The following is a 16,950-nucleotide window of genomic DNA, read 5'->3' on the forward strand; positions in this document are numbered from 1 at the left end:
CAGGATAGTGTCCTCTTTTGGGGGAGGGAGGTTTGTTCTGGAAGGTTCTGTTGATCCCTTCCATGGGGGTAGTTTCATTTCCTTGTCATGAAGATGTTATCCATCAGTCCTGTCCCTCCTGGGATCCAAGATGATGACAGGGGACAGACTCAGTAAAGGACACAGTTGTTCATTGGAGGCAGGGAGGCCAGGCTTTTCTCCTGCTTTCAGTTAACTTGTGGGTCCAAGTAAGGGGTCAGTGCTTTCAGCAAAAGCAGTTTCTGAGTTCCTGTTATATGATCTTCACAACAAATGGTGTTGGAAGAATTGGATATCCACATGCAAATTTAAAAAATCTTAAAAAAGAGAATCTTCACTTTAACCTCCCACCTTATACAAAATTAAAAACTACAAAACTTTTAGAAGAAAATATAACAGGGCTTTGTAAAAAGTTCTTACACATGACATTGAACTCACAATCCATAGATTTTAAAAAATCAATACATTGGAATTCATCAAAAATAATTTGCTCTGTAGAAGTCTTAAGTTACAAGAATGACCATACAATATTTAAACTTAGAGAAAATATTTCCAACCCATGAATCTGACAAAAAATTATTCTCTACAATATATACACACATAAAGAACTCTCAAAGAGCAATGGTAGAAAAGCAAATAATCTAATTAGAAGATGGCCTTCATTCACCAGAGAGGACAGGTGGAGGGTAAGTAGCACATGCAGTGATTGTCAGCATCATGAAACCTCAGGGACATACAAATTAAGACCACAGTGAGATGCTAGGTGCACCTATCAAAGCATAAAATGTGCTGGTAGTTTGGAGAGGAGTAAAACGCCCCGCCCAAACTCTAGCATATTTGGTATGTGTTTCAGAGAAACTGTAGTCCTCTGCAGACACAGGAATGGCTCTGAAAAACTGTTCTTGTGTACAAAGAAATTTGCATTTGTCTTCACTAGTAAACTAAGAGGGGGAGCAGGCGTCAGTGCCCTACCCTACCCAGCATCTTTCCACAGGAAAAAGAGGTCAGGAGTCTGACCCAGCCCCTCAGGGAGGTCACTGAAGGGTGCTGTCACCTGGGAGGCTGCATTTGCACATTAAGGCAACCCTGACTAGCTTTGACCTCCTCCCCCAACCTTCCACAGCCTGCCAAACCTCCCTGCCTTGCAGAGGTCCTCAAAATCGCCACATTCCCCATTCTCCTCCCCTGTAGAAATGGGGTGTGTAGGCTCCAAGACAAAGGATTTTTTTCCCGATTAATAAATTTGTATGCTTTTTCTCCTACTTAATCTGTCATTTTATTACAGTGACCCTCAGGGGGCAGAGAGCAGATTTCTCTTCACCCTTACACCAGATACTGGAAAGGATGTGAAGAAACTCTCAGAAGGTGCTAGAGGGAATGCAGAATGTTACAGCCATTCTGAAAAAGCATTGTCAGGTTCTTAAAAAAAAAAAAAAAAAAAAAAAAAAAGCTAGAAACCAAGTATCTGCTTAACCATACAACCTGGGCATTTATCCCAAAGTAATGAAAACTTGTATCCACACAAAAGCCCTGTCAAGTTCATAGCAGCCCTGTAATAGTGGAAACCTGGAAACAATCAAAATGTCTCCTAACAGGTGAGTGGTCAGACAAAATGAGAGTGTTATCAGAACTTAAGGTTCACAGTGTGTGCAGCTCAGCCGAAGCTGAAGAATACAGAGGAGACATGCCATCTCTGTCTCAGGTGGTCTCAGGGCATGGGCATGAAGGGCTTTTTATTCTTTGGTGGTACTAGGTTTGAAGTCAGGGCCTACACCTTGAGCCACTCCACCAGCCCTTTTTTTGTAATGGGTTTTTTCAAGATAGGGTCTCACAAACTATTTGCTTGGGACTGGCTTCAAGCTGCCATCCTCCTGATCTCTGCCTCCTGCATTGCTAGTATTATAGGCATGAGCCACTGGCGCCAGGCTAAATAGGAGCGAAAAGGATATAGTGAGACAGTGGGCAGGAAGCATGCCCCAGGTGGGGTCAGCATCCAGAGGTATCTCTCCTCTTCTCTGGGAACATCACAATGGCTAGTTAACAAAACCTAAGGAAGGCTTCTCTTCAGCAAAAATAATTGGGTGGGGGGAGCAAAAAGGATGGGACAGAGAGCGGGACAGAGAGTGAGGGTTAGTTTCAAGCCCATGCTTCAGAGGCACTTTCATACTATGGGATACTTGGTATCCAATAAAAGCTGAATAATTTTTAGTATTGGTAAGTCCTAATTATCCCACTAGACCCGCTACTACTAAGGAATTATTGGTTATCTTATTCAAATTGCCCTAGATGGTCTGGATGTTTATGTGTTAACACTGATCACTCAGTTGTCATTCATTAGACTGACATGGCCTGTCCTCCCTCAACCGTGAGCTGCTGACTCACATCCCAGGTAGCTGAGGCTGCTGAAGTTTGGGCACCAGGAGAATGTTGTGCAGTGCTATGGCGCTAAAACTCCTGAGCATGAGTCATGTTGGCTCTTCAGTTACCATTCATGGAATGAGGATAAGTCACCCAATACCACTGGGCCTCAGTGTTCTCATCTGTGAAGTGGGAAGAAGAAGTGGGTCATTTAATAAGGTTTTGTACATGGCTACTTGTAACTTCAAAATGCAATGTACAGAGCAGCCCATAAACCTGTAAGGTCAACCTGCTGCTGTGGTCATCACAGTACAGCATCCAGCACTGCTGCTTGAGACAGGCCTGAGATGGCTACATTGGCTCCAGGCTTTGCTTGATCAAGAGGGCTCCCAGCCAGGCACAGTAGTGTGTACTGTAATCTCAGCTACTTGGAAAGTGGAGATCAGGAGGATTGTAGTTCCATGCCAGCTCAGGAAAAATATTAGCAAGACCCCTATGTCAACAAATAAGCCAGGTGTGGTGGTTTATGTCTGTAGTCCCAGTTACATGGGAGGCCATGTCCAGGCTGGCTCTGGACTAAAATGCAAGACCTTATTCGTTTGGATGAACAAAGAATGCTGTGTTCCTTATTGTAGGAAAAGGTAAAATAACTAAAGAAAAAAAGACTGGAGGGGATGGCTCAAGTGGTAGAGCACCTGCCTAGCAAGCCTCAGGTATGGAGTTCAAACTCCAGTACTGTCCCCCCAAAGAATGCTGATATCCAAATGAAATGAAATCAGTCTGTCAAAGGCACTTGTATGCCCATATTTTTGCACCACTATTCACAATAGTAAAGTTATGCAGTATCAACTGAGCTGTCCATTGACAGATGAATGGATAAAGACAATGTGGTCTGTACACAAAATAGAATATGATTCAGCCTTTAAAAAATGAAAATCTGTCATTTGTGGTAACATGGATAGAAATGGAGGATATCACATTAAGTGAAATAAGCCAGACCCAGGGAGACAAATACTGTTCTCACTCAAATGGAGAAGCTGAAAATGTTGATCCCAGAGACAGAGAGAGGAGAAAAGTGGTCACTAGAGGCTGAGGAGGGCAGGAGTTACAAAGATAGAGGTTGGATATAGGCTACCAAAATACTGTCTTGGAAAATAGCTAAAGCAAAAAGGGACTGGGAGCATGGCTCAAGTGGTAGAGTACCAGCCTAGCAAGCATGAGGCCTTGTTCAAACCCCAGTGCCACAAAATAGAAAAATTCTTTAGAATAATTCTTTAGAATAATCTTCTTTATGAAGATAAGGACTATTCTCACATCGAATTTGTTTGCCTTTGTTTGGATGAACAAAGAATGCTGTGTTCTTTATTGTAGGAAAAGGTAAAATAACTTACAAGGGTACTATCTCTGACCTAAAGATTCTGCTTTCTGAATTTTGGTAAAATATATTTGACATAAAATTTGCTATTCCAACCACTTTTAAATCTACATATCAGTATAGACTGTTGTGCAACCCTCACCATCATCCATCTCCAGAACATTTTATCTTCCCAAACTTAAAATTGTATGCATTAACCACTAACTCCACATTTTCCCGCCCTCCCTGCCCTGGAACCACATTATCGGGCGGAGGAAACTTGAGGGCAGCACTCAGCATTCAGACTGTGGCGTGGGTATTGCTGCCTGTTTCTGGCAGCTAAAAGCAAAGCAGAAAGATCTGAAAAACTTGCAGTTTGGCCAGAAAAGGAGCACATTTAAAGTTGAAGCCAAGAATGTGTGGAGATTAGTGCCACAAAAAGAAGTCCCGGGACTTCTTTTTGATGCTTTGTCCCGGGACAACAGGAAAGATACTGTAAGGAAATCTCAGGAATTGGCAAGGACCCAGTCCTCAGAGGCTCAAACCTGTAGAAATGTAAATTCATTTCAAAGACAGGTTTGAGAAGAGTTCTGGGACACCCTGCTTACACAAGCCACCTTGGGAATTCTTTCTCCAGGATTCATTCTGATGTTCAGCCCATCCAGGTACTCAGGGACTGCTGCAACCATGACCCAAGCACATGTGGCTACTACTTGAGCTGTTAGCAGACCTTGGCCCTCTCCACATGATGCTGGTTTGCAGGCATGTGGAGTGCAAGAGTTATGGTATCATGGAGGCTTCCACCAAGATTTCACAGGAAGGCCTGAGAGGCCAGGCAGTGTGTGGCAGGATCAGAGTCCCTACAGATAGTCCCTCAGAGTAAGGCATGAAGATGTGAGAGTGCAGCCTAAGCCTGCTGTCCTAGAGATGCCAGGATTGTAGAACACCTGCCAAGGGAAGCTGTAGGCAGTGAGCAGAACCAGCCCCCAAAAGATGCCATGTGCATTGCAACTGGCAAGGCCACAGGAGTGGGCTGTCCAAGCCTTTTGGAGGCCCATCATGCCACCATGTGCCCTGGATGTCAGACATGGAGCTACAGGATTTAATCTTTGCCCTGCTGGGTTTTGGTCTTGCTTTTGATACTAGATTGTTGAGTCTGAGTTCATGTCTTAGTGAAGTAGATGACTGAAGATGCTGGACCTGGAGTTAAGAATAAAGAAATCACAGTTTATTGAAAGAAAATCGAAGCTCCCTGAAGGGAGGGACTTAGTGAAAAAAGTTAAGCCAAAGAGTAGCTGAAATCCAGAAGATGATAAAGGGCTCTGTCTGAGGAAGGTTCTCCTATCCTACCTTAAAACTAGTTTGTGATTGGATGTCATTTGAGTTGACTTCTCATTGAACCTGACCACCTGCCCCTCCCCACCTCACACCATCCTTATTTAACTGGACATTCCAGATCATTCTGCTATTGAGGCCCATCATTTATATTTTATAGTTACCTTTTGTTATTTTGGTGAGACATTTGTTGTTTTGTTTTCCTTGAGGAGTCTTTTTTTTTTAATGTCTTTGAATATTTGTTTTTAAAGATGCTTGCCTGTCTCACTTATGTAGGAAAAAGACTGCTGTATTTTATTGTTTTGGTGAGAGGTCTGTTTTTCCTATCTCCTTAGATGTTTACTTTTAAAGATGTCCTCCTGTCTTTTTTATCTAAGACAAAGTCTCTTTGCCCTTGCTCCCTTCACACTTCCATGCAGTCCTTTGGTTCTATGCCCCTATTACTCTTTTGGAATCATCCCACCATTGTATTTTGGAAATATGTAACCTTTTTAAAATGTGTGTGTGTGTGTGTGTGTGTGTGGTGCTGGGGCTTGAACTCAAGGCCTACACTCGAGCCACTCCACCAACCCTTTTTTGTGATGGGTTTTTTGAGATAGGGTCTCACAAACTATTTGTCTGGGCTGGCAAACCGAGATCCTCCTGATCACTGCTTTCTGAGTACCTAAGATTATAGGCGTGAGCCACCAGTACCCAGCTAACATTTTTAAATTTTTACAGGAGTTCCCAGCTCAGTTTGCCTTGAGTTCCAGAGGAGACTTTGGACTTGGACTATTGAGCAGTACAGAAATATTAAGACATTGGGGCCACTTGGACATAGACTGAATGCACATTGCTGAGAGACAGATATGAGCCTTTCACGGTCAGGGGAAGAATGCTATGATTTGGACCATAAATGTCCCTAAAAGACCATGTTTGAGAGGCTTGGTTGTCAGATTGCAGTGCTAGTAGAAAATAGAACCTCTAGAAGGTGGGGCATAGTTGAAGTTAGTTAAGTCACTGGGAAGTGTACCCTTGAAAGAGCTATTAGGACCCCTTTTTCTTTCCTTGCTTCCTGGCTGCAATGATATCAGCAACTTTTCTCCACCATGTGTCTCCCACCATGATGTTCTGCCTCGCCACAGGCCCAAAAGCAATGGAGCCATGGACTGAAAACCTCTAAAACTGTGAGCCAAAATAAACCTTTCCCCATTATAATTTGATTTTTCTCAAGTGTTTTATCACAGCAACAAAAAGATAAGTAACACATACCATGTGCCAGAATTTCCTTTCTTCTTAAGGCTGAATAATATTCTATTGTATGCATAGTCATCCATCACTATCCATGGAGGATCATTACCAGGACAAACCCTGATATCCTCTCACTGGGTACCACAATTCAAAGCTGCTCAAGTTCCTTATGTAAAAGGGTATAGTATTTGCATGTAACCTGCACACATCCTTTTATGTACTTAAATCATCTCTAGATGACTTATATACAATGTAAATAGTTGTACTGTATTGCTTAGGAGATTATAACAAGAATAAAGTCTATACAGATACAAGTTTTGAAAAATGTATTTTCAATCCATGGTTGGATGAATGGTTGTGGAACCCAAGGATGCAGAGGGCTAGCTGAAGATGGCTCATTTTCCTTATCTGTTCATCCACTGGTGAGCACTCAGGTTGTTTCCACCTTGTGCCCTTTGTGCACAGTGAAACATGGGTGTACAGGAATCTATTTGAAAGCACTCTTGCTTGGACTATATGGTAATTCTGTGTTCACATTTTTGAGGAACTGCCATACTGTTACTACAGGTGCTGCCATATTTTACATTCCTCCCAGGACTGCACAAGAGTTAAAATTTCTCTACATTGTTGCCAACACTTGGTCTTTTCATTTTCTTTTTTTGGCAGTAGTGGAGGTTGAACTCAGAGTCTTGCACTTGCTAGGCAGGCACTCTACCACTTGAGCCATTCTACTAGCTCTCTTTGCTCTGGTTATTTATTTTTGAGATAAGGCCTTGTTATATGCCCAGGGCAGCCTGAATAGTGATCCTCTTACTTGCACTTTCCTGAATAGCTGAGACCTAGGCATGCACCCCCGCACCCAGCCATCAGTTGAGATGCTAAACTCCACCCAGCATTCTCTAACACCCAGCAGAACATGGTAGGGCGCAGTGTGCATAAATTCTATTCACCATTCCTGTTTCCCATAGGACAGGGGTGATCTTACCCCCTGTTCATCCGGGGGATTTGCAAAGTACTGGAGTGGGGCTGTGTAAATAGTGGCTCAATAAGCAGAGGGGAAACTGAACAAATGACCCCAGGAAGGAAAAAGCTGGATTTCCAGCAGGGTAGCAGAGTTTCAAGCCTGGTTGTTTTCAAAGCTCCTCTCTCTTTCTTTTCTTGTTCTTTGAGGTTAATTCCCAGTGGGACCTGGCTTTTGAATAATTGTTTGCAGGTAACAATACTGCTCGATAGATCTCTGGCAGTGGTCCTTCTTTAATGAAAGGAACATGTCTTCTGTGGGAAATCAGTGATGTATTGAGTAACCCACGACAGTTTCTGTCCCCAATAGAAATCAGAATAGACAAACTACCTGCTAAGGTAAGGCGTTCCCATGACCAGCTCCTTCTAAATAGGAAATTAATCTTGCCACCTCCTGTGTGTCTTTGCTAATTTGGAGCCCGGTTCATACTGATGCTCTCTTGCAGGGGGGTGGTCCTTCTCAGGACTCCAAAACAGTTTCTAAATGAACTTTATATATATGACTCCCCCATGAAGTCTGAGGCTCTTAGATTTGACTTTGATGAAATCAAAATCTGGAGCGTTCATTCTATAATAAAAGAAAATCTACCAAATGGAGCATGAATAATTGTTAATTATCCTGCCCTAATTTGTCATTTCTTTTTGGACTGCCAATGTCACTATCAGATAAGGGGTAGCAGACACTAAAGCTTAAGAAAAGTAATGGGAGAAAAAAAACATGAAATTAAGAAAATTTTCTCAATTAACTTCTATACAAACTGGCAAAAGGCTATCATTATAAATCATGATTTGATTTTAGCAACATAACATCAAACTCATCTTATCCTGGGCTGTTCTTGTCCTGTTGGAATAAGTTTGAACTCAGATAAACCTGGATTCAAATTCTTACAGTACCTTTCTTTTCTCCTTCATGCTCTTATACAATCTATGGGACCCGTTTTAGCCTTATTTGTTCATCTGTAAAAATGGAGAAAATGAAAAATACTTTCCAGAGCTGCTGTAAGATTAAATGAAACAGCATTTGTAAAGCAAGTAGCATATGCTCAACAAATATTAGTCTCTCACCTCTGCCTTCCACACAGGAAGCATTTGTTGTGAATATAGAAATTTAGGGGTACAGTTACTTGCTGATTTAAATTACAGGCTAATAGTAGACCAGATAACCATAAAGATTAATTATTTGCGTGTGCTCTCTCTCTCTCTTTCTGTCTTTTGAGACACCATCTCCATTATTTCCTTACTCCTTCATCAGACATTTACGTGGGCCTTGAGAAAGGAGCTGCTGGTGGTGAAGGATTAAACACAGGCCACTAACAGTCTGGCTTGGCTTTCAGTTTGCTCTTTTCCCGTGGCTTATTTCCAAGTTGCCCCAGCCAGCGCAGGTTGGTTTAGTGAGCTTGGTGGCTGCATGGATGGGTGTCTGAATTCCCTATGTCGTAAGCACCAAGCATGGACCCATGGATTTCATTCAGGGCTACATCCCAGAACCCAGCACACTACCCAGAAAGAGAGCTCCGATAGTAACAACCTACCCCAGACCACCGATCTGCATAAACAACATTTTTTGCCTCGTCTAATGTATTATTTCCTCTTTCTTGAGATTCCAAGTCAGAAAAGAGAAAAAGGTAAGACATGGGATATTTTGATAGTTTGTTTTTTAACTCTTTTGTTTCATGGGGGCAGGAAATGAATGGAAGAGTTTCCTCTAGACATTGTGTCTGCCCGTGAAAGAGCAAAGGGAAATGGTAGTACATGGGTTAACAAATTAATAAGAAATTATAAATAGACTTCACCAGGAGGCCCAAAGGCAAGGAGAGAGAATCGGAATACTGCTCATTGAAGAGATGTGAAGCACTTCCTTTTTTTTTTTTAATCACAAACTTCTCAGTTTGTGTTTGCTAATGGAGAAATCTGTCTCCATAGATATTTATAGTTCAGACTCGCAGAGGGAAGAAGCCACCCATCTTTGCTGTTCACAGGTTTTCTTCTGCTGACAGGATAAAGTGGAGGCATTGGCCCTGTCCATGGGGCTCACGTTAAGGAGGACAGACAGGCCACCTGGGGTTTCTAGGAGGAGGGGTGGTTTCCACTTTTCCTTCTGGAAAAACAAATTCTCAGCAGACATTTTCATCATTTGTTCTCTTCAGTTTTAAAGAAAGGTGGCAGACAAGATTGGTATCCATATTAGCTTGTGAAGAGAAGTTTATTTTGACTCCTTGTATTGGAGGGTCAAGTCCAAAATCAGGCAGTCCCATTTTTTGATACCTCTGATCATGGCAGGATCACATTTCCAAATGACTGCCCACTTCTGGAGCCAAGGAACAGAAAGAAACAGAGACTGGGGTCCTACAATCTCTTCAAGGGCACATACCCCAGTGACCAAAGGATCTCCCACTAGGCTGTGCCTCTTGAAGGTCTACAGCATCCAATTCTACCATCCTGAGGACTAAGTCTTTACGTGTGAATCTCTGGGGGACTTTCATCCAAACATAGCAGCGTATTTTTTTCTTAAATGTTATCACCAGGCAGGCAAAGCCCAGTTTGTGACCAACAGAGGTGGTTTACTTACAACCAAGAAGCCCTCCACTTCCTGGGTTGTCCCACACTCTAGAGAATTAGTGACACCACAGGCTTGCATGCCATCCATGTTAGAGGCAAGTGTTCACTACTTCAGCCTTCTGCTGAAGCCATTCTGCTCATTTATTGGATGCCCACTGTGGGCAAGGACAATTATAGCACTCTGGGAATGACATTCAGAAGTCATATTTGTCATTCTCACTGAATTGAGGCTGTAGCAGGCAAGTAGAAGAAAGTAAATGTCATAACTATTCATTGGGGGCTGTTTATGTTTAAAGCCTAAGAACTATGAGGGTTGATGGAGATTAGGACACAAGACCCCAAGATGTGTCACTTTGGCATGTGAGAAGACATCAGAAACAGGATGGTCACTCTTCCTTCCTTTCTGCCATCAATGAGGTCATTAGTTGCATGCAAGAGTTTCCCTTCCTATTCCCAGAGACATGGAACATCCTTATCTCTGAAGACACAGAGATGCAGAAAAGAATCTGAATCAACAGGCCTTGCTAAGTTTTCCCCAGTTTATTACCATTTTTTCACTTATATTTCTCCATGACTGTCCATTTGTCTTCAAGCCTAGCATAAAAATGCATAAGTTACACTATTCTTCATATCTTCTTTTCCTTGTGAATGTTTAGTGCCATGTAAATCTTGTATGAAACATGTTTTTATGCTTTCCTCTTGTTAATCTGGTCTTTTGTTATATAGGCATCATCCATGAACCTAGGATGGGTGAGGCAAAGATGCTTTTTCTCTCCAACAGTGTGATGGGGTAGAGCTGGGTCAAGGGAAAGCACAGAGTTCAGCAGACCATGGAGTGAGCCTGAGTGGGGAGCAAGCAAGTAAAGAATATTTCTAGCAGGTGTGAGAGTATGCAAAGCCCAGGGCCATGTCCCTGGCAGCAACACAAGGCCTGGCAAGGCTGCAGATCCTGATGGGTCAGGAGAGTAATGGGGGTGTGGAGGGGTCAAAGGTGAAGCATGATGGCATGCGGTGCCTTAATTGAGGACCTCGTGCTTGACTATGATGACAGCAGCGCTCATGGCTTTGCTTTCTTGTTTGTTTTAACTTTACCATGGAATTGTGAAAATATACAAAAATAAGATAGTATAATGAACTCTTCTTACTCTTTATCCAGGTTCATTTCTTATCCATTTATAGCCCATTTTATTTCATTTGTGATTTTCCTTTGCTTACCTCCTTGCTACTAGATTATTTGACTTAAATCAACCCCTCCTAGAAATCACAGCATTTCATTTTTCAGTAGTTTAAGATATATTTTTTGGAGGTACTGGGGTTGTATCTTTAAGAGAAAAATACTCCTTTCAAACATGCCATGATCCCATTCTTACACCTTAAAAATGAGCAATCATTTCTTAATGTCATCTCATAACCAGCAAGCTTTCAAATTTCTCCAGTTGGATCAGCAATGTCTTTTAGCAGTGATGTTAGACAGTTGCATCCAGGCAAGATCCACACATCATATTTTTCTGACAAGCTTTTTAGGTTTTCTTAAATCCATGACCATATCCCCTCCCCTACTTATCTGTTGAAGAGAGCAGTATGTCCCACAGCAGGGAGGGATTCAGTCATTCAGGGGATTTGGGCACAGGCATGTCATGGCCCAGGTTGCTGGCCAAAACAATCCCCCAGGGAGGGGTAGACTGAAGAGGGCCTGATGACCCAGCAGCCTAGCTGGAAAACAAGGGTTTCTAAGGATGGAGCGGTAAGGATATGAAGGAGGGACCCCTACAGGTAGGAGAAATATTTAGAAGTGGAATTTCCAGAACTGACTTGAAGGAAAAAGTGAGGGAAAGGAGGAGTTGGCCAGTAGTACTCAGCTTTCTAGTTGAAGCAGCTCCAGGTACATAGTGTTATTAACTGGAAGGAGAAAGTGGGAGGTGAGGAGGGGAATAGATAAGGTATTACTGTATTAAAGAAAAAAACAAGACCAGCTAAGTTTAGGAAAGTTTAGTTGAGCAAGAAAAAAGTTCTAGAATTGGACAGCACTCTAGAAGGAAGATGGTTCTGAATGCCCTGCCCTACTACGTGTGCAAGTTATATTTATAGCCAGGGAAAGTGAAGTGACATACCAAAATAACTTGATTGCTACAGTCAGCATTTGTCTTACACATACATAGTTGCTTCATTACAAAGATATACTCCTAGGCTGGGTTACAATTTGTTGACACATCCATCAAGAGTACAGTTCTCTATGTGTGGAGGCTGCTGTGGGCCAGATTTGTCCCAAGTATGGGCATAGGTTCAGGACAAATATTTCATTTTAACAGCTGCGATACAGATTTAGTTATTTAAACAAAACAACACACACACACACACACACACACACACAAAATGACACACAAAAGAGAAGCTCATAAATGATGGTATGTAAGCAATTTAGAAATAACATGGTGGCTTCATGGTATTGAGATGCCAGAACCTTCTGCCTTCTGTTATCTGCTGGTCCAGGATGGCTCCCCAGCAAGTCCACGGGGCCCCAGCAAAATGGAAGGAGGCAAGGAAGTCCTGACAACATGCCTTTTCCCATTAAGGTTTTGTTTATTTGTTTGAGATGTGTGTGTGTGTGTGTGTGTGTGTGTGTGTGTGTGTGTGTCTGTGTGTGTGTGTTTTGCTTGATATCGAACTCAGGGTCTTGTGAATACTAAGCAAGGGTCTAGCACTTAGCTACAATTCCCCAACCCCATTTAACTTTGTGGCCAATAAGTTACTTACATCCTTTTTGGTTATATTATTATGATACCTAGTTGCAAGGGAAATTGAAATTTTTCTCTTGTGCCCAGCTAAGCCTCTGGGGTTCTACTGCTGAAAAAAGGAAAGGTGGGGCGTCTGCAGTAAATAGTATGGTATAGTTGGGGCCTTTGGTAAATCCAGTGGAGATCTACAGAGACATAATATAGAAGAGAGGTCTCAGGAGGAGTGTTGGCTTTAGCACTTGGGATTTTCATAGGAAGCCATAGGTGTTTCATCAGGGCAGGAGTCCATTAGACCTGGGTTTAGAAGGTGAACATTGTATGTCATTCATGGGATCAACTAGAGGACAGGAGGCTGAAACTGATCACTTAGGCTCTGTGATAATGATGTAGAACACTTTACAGCGACTGGCTAAACAGGAGAAAAAGCAGAGGGAGGGGCCCAAGGTGACTCATAGTGTCCCCACCTCAATGCTGGGATGGTGGGATCTGAGTAGGGAAGAGGAAGAAGAGTTTGGTTTGGGAGGTGCTAAAAGCTACCCAAGTGGCAAGGGATGGAGGGTGATAAACAGCCCAGTCTTATTACAGAGGTTAGAGGTGAAATCCAGGTTCTGCCACTTTTGAGCCATGTGACTTGAACAAGTATTTAGCACCTCTGCACTTCGGTGTCCTTGTGTAAAATGAAAATAGTAATAGGACTCTCCAGAAGGATTGTGTAAATGCATGCAAAACATGCACACAGTAGGTGCTTGATATATGTTTGATTTTATTATTATAAGAAATATGGGAAGTGTACCATTGACAGTTGAAATACTAGGCGCCAGCAACTCTGGGTATAGATACGGAATCAATAAGGAGAAGGGAGCGTGTGAGATCCCCAGAGGGAAGCAGGAAGTGAAAACACACTCTGGGAATGTGCACCCATCAGCCCTCACATGGACATCACTTCACAGCCCTTGTCAGCCTCATCCCTTTCCATCATCTGACAAATTATTGCACTAGGTCTGCCTCCCTTAAACTGGGTGCAGCTGTGAGGCCACCGCCTGAGTGTGGGTGCTGTAGAATGTGTGCTGAGTATTTCTTCTTCATTTGATGAAGACTTTGCTGGGAAAGGGGCATGAAATGCTTGTCTGTCAAAAAGCACTTGGAAAAGAAAACACTGCCATGAGGTGGAAGGGAGACGGAAGCTCTCATCTGACCTGGCTTCCTGTGATTTACAACAGCCGTGTTCTACCCTTAGGCTTATTAAGCAGCAAAATGGTTTTACTGAGAATGAAGCCTTGAGATGCGGTCAGCCAAGCAGATCTGATCCCATAAGCAAACAAAAAATAAGCAGCCAATGTCCACAGCAGCTAATCAGAAGCCAAAAACATACATGACTGTGGCTTCCATCGAAGTCTGCAGGTCACCTTCCAGGTGCTTATCCACGAAGCCTCCAGGGGACATCTAATAACTCTGAGTGCTTATTTATTTGCAAAACACTGTCAAGTGTCCTATGAACATAATAAATGGCTCTCCAGGCAGGGAAACGATCCTGCCTCTCTTCCAAGAAGGAAGCAGGCTCAGTTGTGCACTCAATGTTCTTCAAATAATCCATCATTGTCAAGGCAGAAGCTGAGGCTCCCATGTCCCTCTCTACCATTGTGGCACTGGAGCAGGAGAGGCCTCAGAGACTGCAATGGTTGGAATATTTGTATCTCCCATCAGTTCACATGTTAAAATCTTCACCCTCAATCTACTGGGAGATGTGGGCTTTGGGGAGTTGATCAGGTTTATGAGGGTGAAGCGCTCACAAATATGATTTGTGCCCTTATAAAAGCGACCCCAGAGAGCAATCTTTAGACCGTGTGAAGATACATGGAGGAGAAGACTGCCTGCAGCTCGAAAGAGAATCCTTACAGAAACCAGCTGTGCTGCTATCCTGGCCTCAGACTTCTAGCCTCCACAGCTGTGGAAAATGAATTCTCACTGTTTTTAATGCCAACCAATCTACCACGCTTTGTCCTATCAGCCTGAAAAGACTAAGACAGAGGCTCCAACTACATGGCCTCGTCTTAGTGATGAGGTAACTGTGTGGACCAGAGCATGAACTTTCTCTGAGTACCCACTGTGTGCCTGGCCCAGTGCTAGCTGCTCCCCGAAGCAAGCTCCCCCTTGCTTCACCAAGACCTCATAAATCCTTCCCAGAGCTTGTTGGAAGGATTAAAATGTACACCTCGCTTGCTGAGCGCAGTACCGCCCACACCGCCATAGCCAGTCAGTCATAGGCAGAGATTTGACCCAAACCCTATCTGTCAGGAGAGGTGAGGTGGTGTTGCCATGACAACTCTCACAGCAACAAAAGCTTCTTCATGGCACATGCTCTATATTAATGGATTCTCCAGGGCTGTCTGCTGCATCACCTTCATGCAAGGATGAATGAGGGACCCAGACCAGGAGTCTCTACCTCCACAGGCCAAGGGAAGAGAAAGAAGAGGGTGACTCACACTGGCCCAAAGGGTGGACCAGTAAGTCTCACAGCTCCTAACCAATGATGTCACTCACCACACCATAGCCCTGTGGCTTGGCTAAGAAAGAGGCTCATGGAAATACCTGAATGGCCACCACTCACTCTTGCCACTGCCCCTACTGGGCCCCAGAGGAGCACTGAGATGGCCCCTAGACAGCGGTCTCCCTCAGACACACACTCTCACAGCTGTCCCAAGCTACCTCTCTTTGCCTGACTATAAAGAACAAATCTTTATTTTTTGCTTCAGCTACAAATATATATACCAGCAAAGTTTACAGGCCTGTGTTAGTCACCCTGTCATTGCTGTGACAAATACCTGAGAGAAACAATTTAAGAGGAGGAAGGGTTTACTTTAGCTCACAGTTTCAGAGCATTCAGTCATAGTCACTTGGCCCTGTTGCTGTGGGCCTCATGACGACCAGGAAGCAGAGAGAGAGAGGAAGGGGCCAGGGACAAGTTATATTTTTCCAGGGCATGTCCCCAGTGATCCACTTCCTCCAACCAGGCCCCACCCCCCTACTTTCAGCCCCCTCCCAACAATGCTATCAAATTATGACTCAGTCAAGGGAGTAATCCATTGATGAAGTCAGAGTCCTCATGATCCAGTCACCTCTCAATAATTGGATCCACCAGCTGGAGACCAAGCCCCTAACACATGAGCCTTTTGGGGACACTTCATATCCAAACCATAACAAAACTCCAGACCAAAGAGATGATGTTCAAAGAGGACTGAAATTGTAGGCTACAGTAATGTGAGTTTCCTCATACTCTTGACACTAATGCTTGTTCTCTGTATGATGCTGGAGATTATCTTTCCTTCTCTCTCTCTCTCTCTCTCTCTCTCTCATTTTGTATTGTTTGTTTTACCTCCAAATTGCATGTAAAATTTTTCCATTCCTGGGTATGGTGGTACATGCTTATAACCCCATCACTTGGAGGCTAAGGTAGGTGAATCATGAGTTGGAGGCCAGCCTTCGCTACATAGTGAGACCCTGTCCCCCCCAAAAATTTACATTACATTACATTAACTTAATGAACATAGCACTGGCATCTGCTCGGCACCTGGAGAGGGCCCTCCTGCTGCCTCATAACATGGCTGAGGGTATCACCTGGTGAGAGAGAGCAAACGTGGTGCTTGAGTCTCTCTTCCACTTATAAAGCCATTAATGCATCATGGGGCCCCATCATTATGACCTCATCTAATTCTAATTACCTCCAAGAACCCCACTTCCAAATGCCATTAATATATGAATTTGAGGATTAAGTTTCTTACATGTGAATTTTGCGGGGACAGATTCAAATCACAGAACACACTACTCACTAAGAAGTGGAGGGCCAGGTGCAGTGGCTCACATTGCAATCCCAGCTACTTGGGAGGTAGAGATCAGGAGGATCGTGGTTCAAATCCACCCCAGGCAAAAAGTTAGAGAGACCCCATCTCAACAAACAAGCTGGGCATGGTGGTGGGCATTACAGAATCCCAGCTACATAGGAGGCATAGGAAGGGGAGTCACGGTCTGAGGCTGACCCAAGCATTAACATGAGACCTTACCTAAAAAACAAGTAAGCAAAAAGGGCTGGAGGCATGGCTCACGTGATAGAGAGCCTGCCTAGTAAGCGCAAGGCCCTGAGTTCTGCCAAGAAAAGAAGTGGAGTCCACATCTCATTTCCCTTGTAGTTGGGTGGGTCTCAACTAAAGAAATGAAAATCATGCTTTCTAGTTCTGAGATGGGATTAGAGAAGGCAGCACAGCCTGCCTGGCACTCCTCCTGAGAGAGCACCATGGGAGCCCCAGGTCACCACAAAAGGAATCTGAGCCACCATACTGGAGAATC

This window comes from Castor canadensis, chromosome 12, assembly GCF_047511655.1.
Source record: "Castor canadensis chromosome 12, mCasCan1.hap1v2, whole genome shotgun sequence".
Lineage (NCBI taxonomy): Eukaryota > Metazoa > Chordata > Mammalia > Rodentia > Castoridae > Castor > Castor canadensis.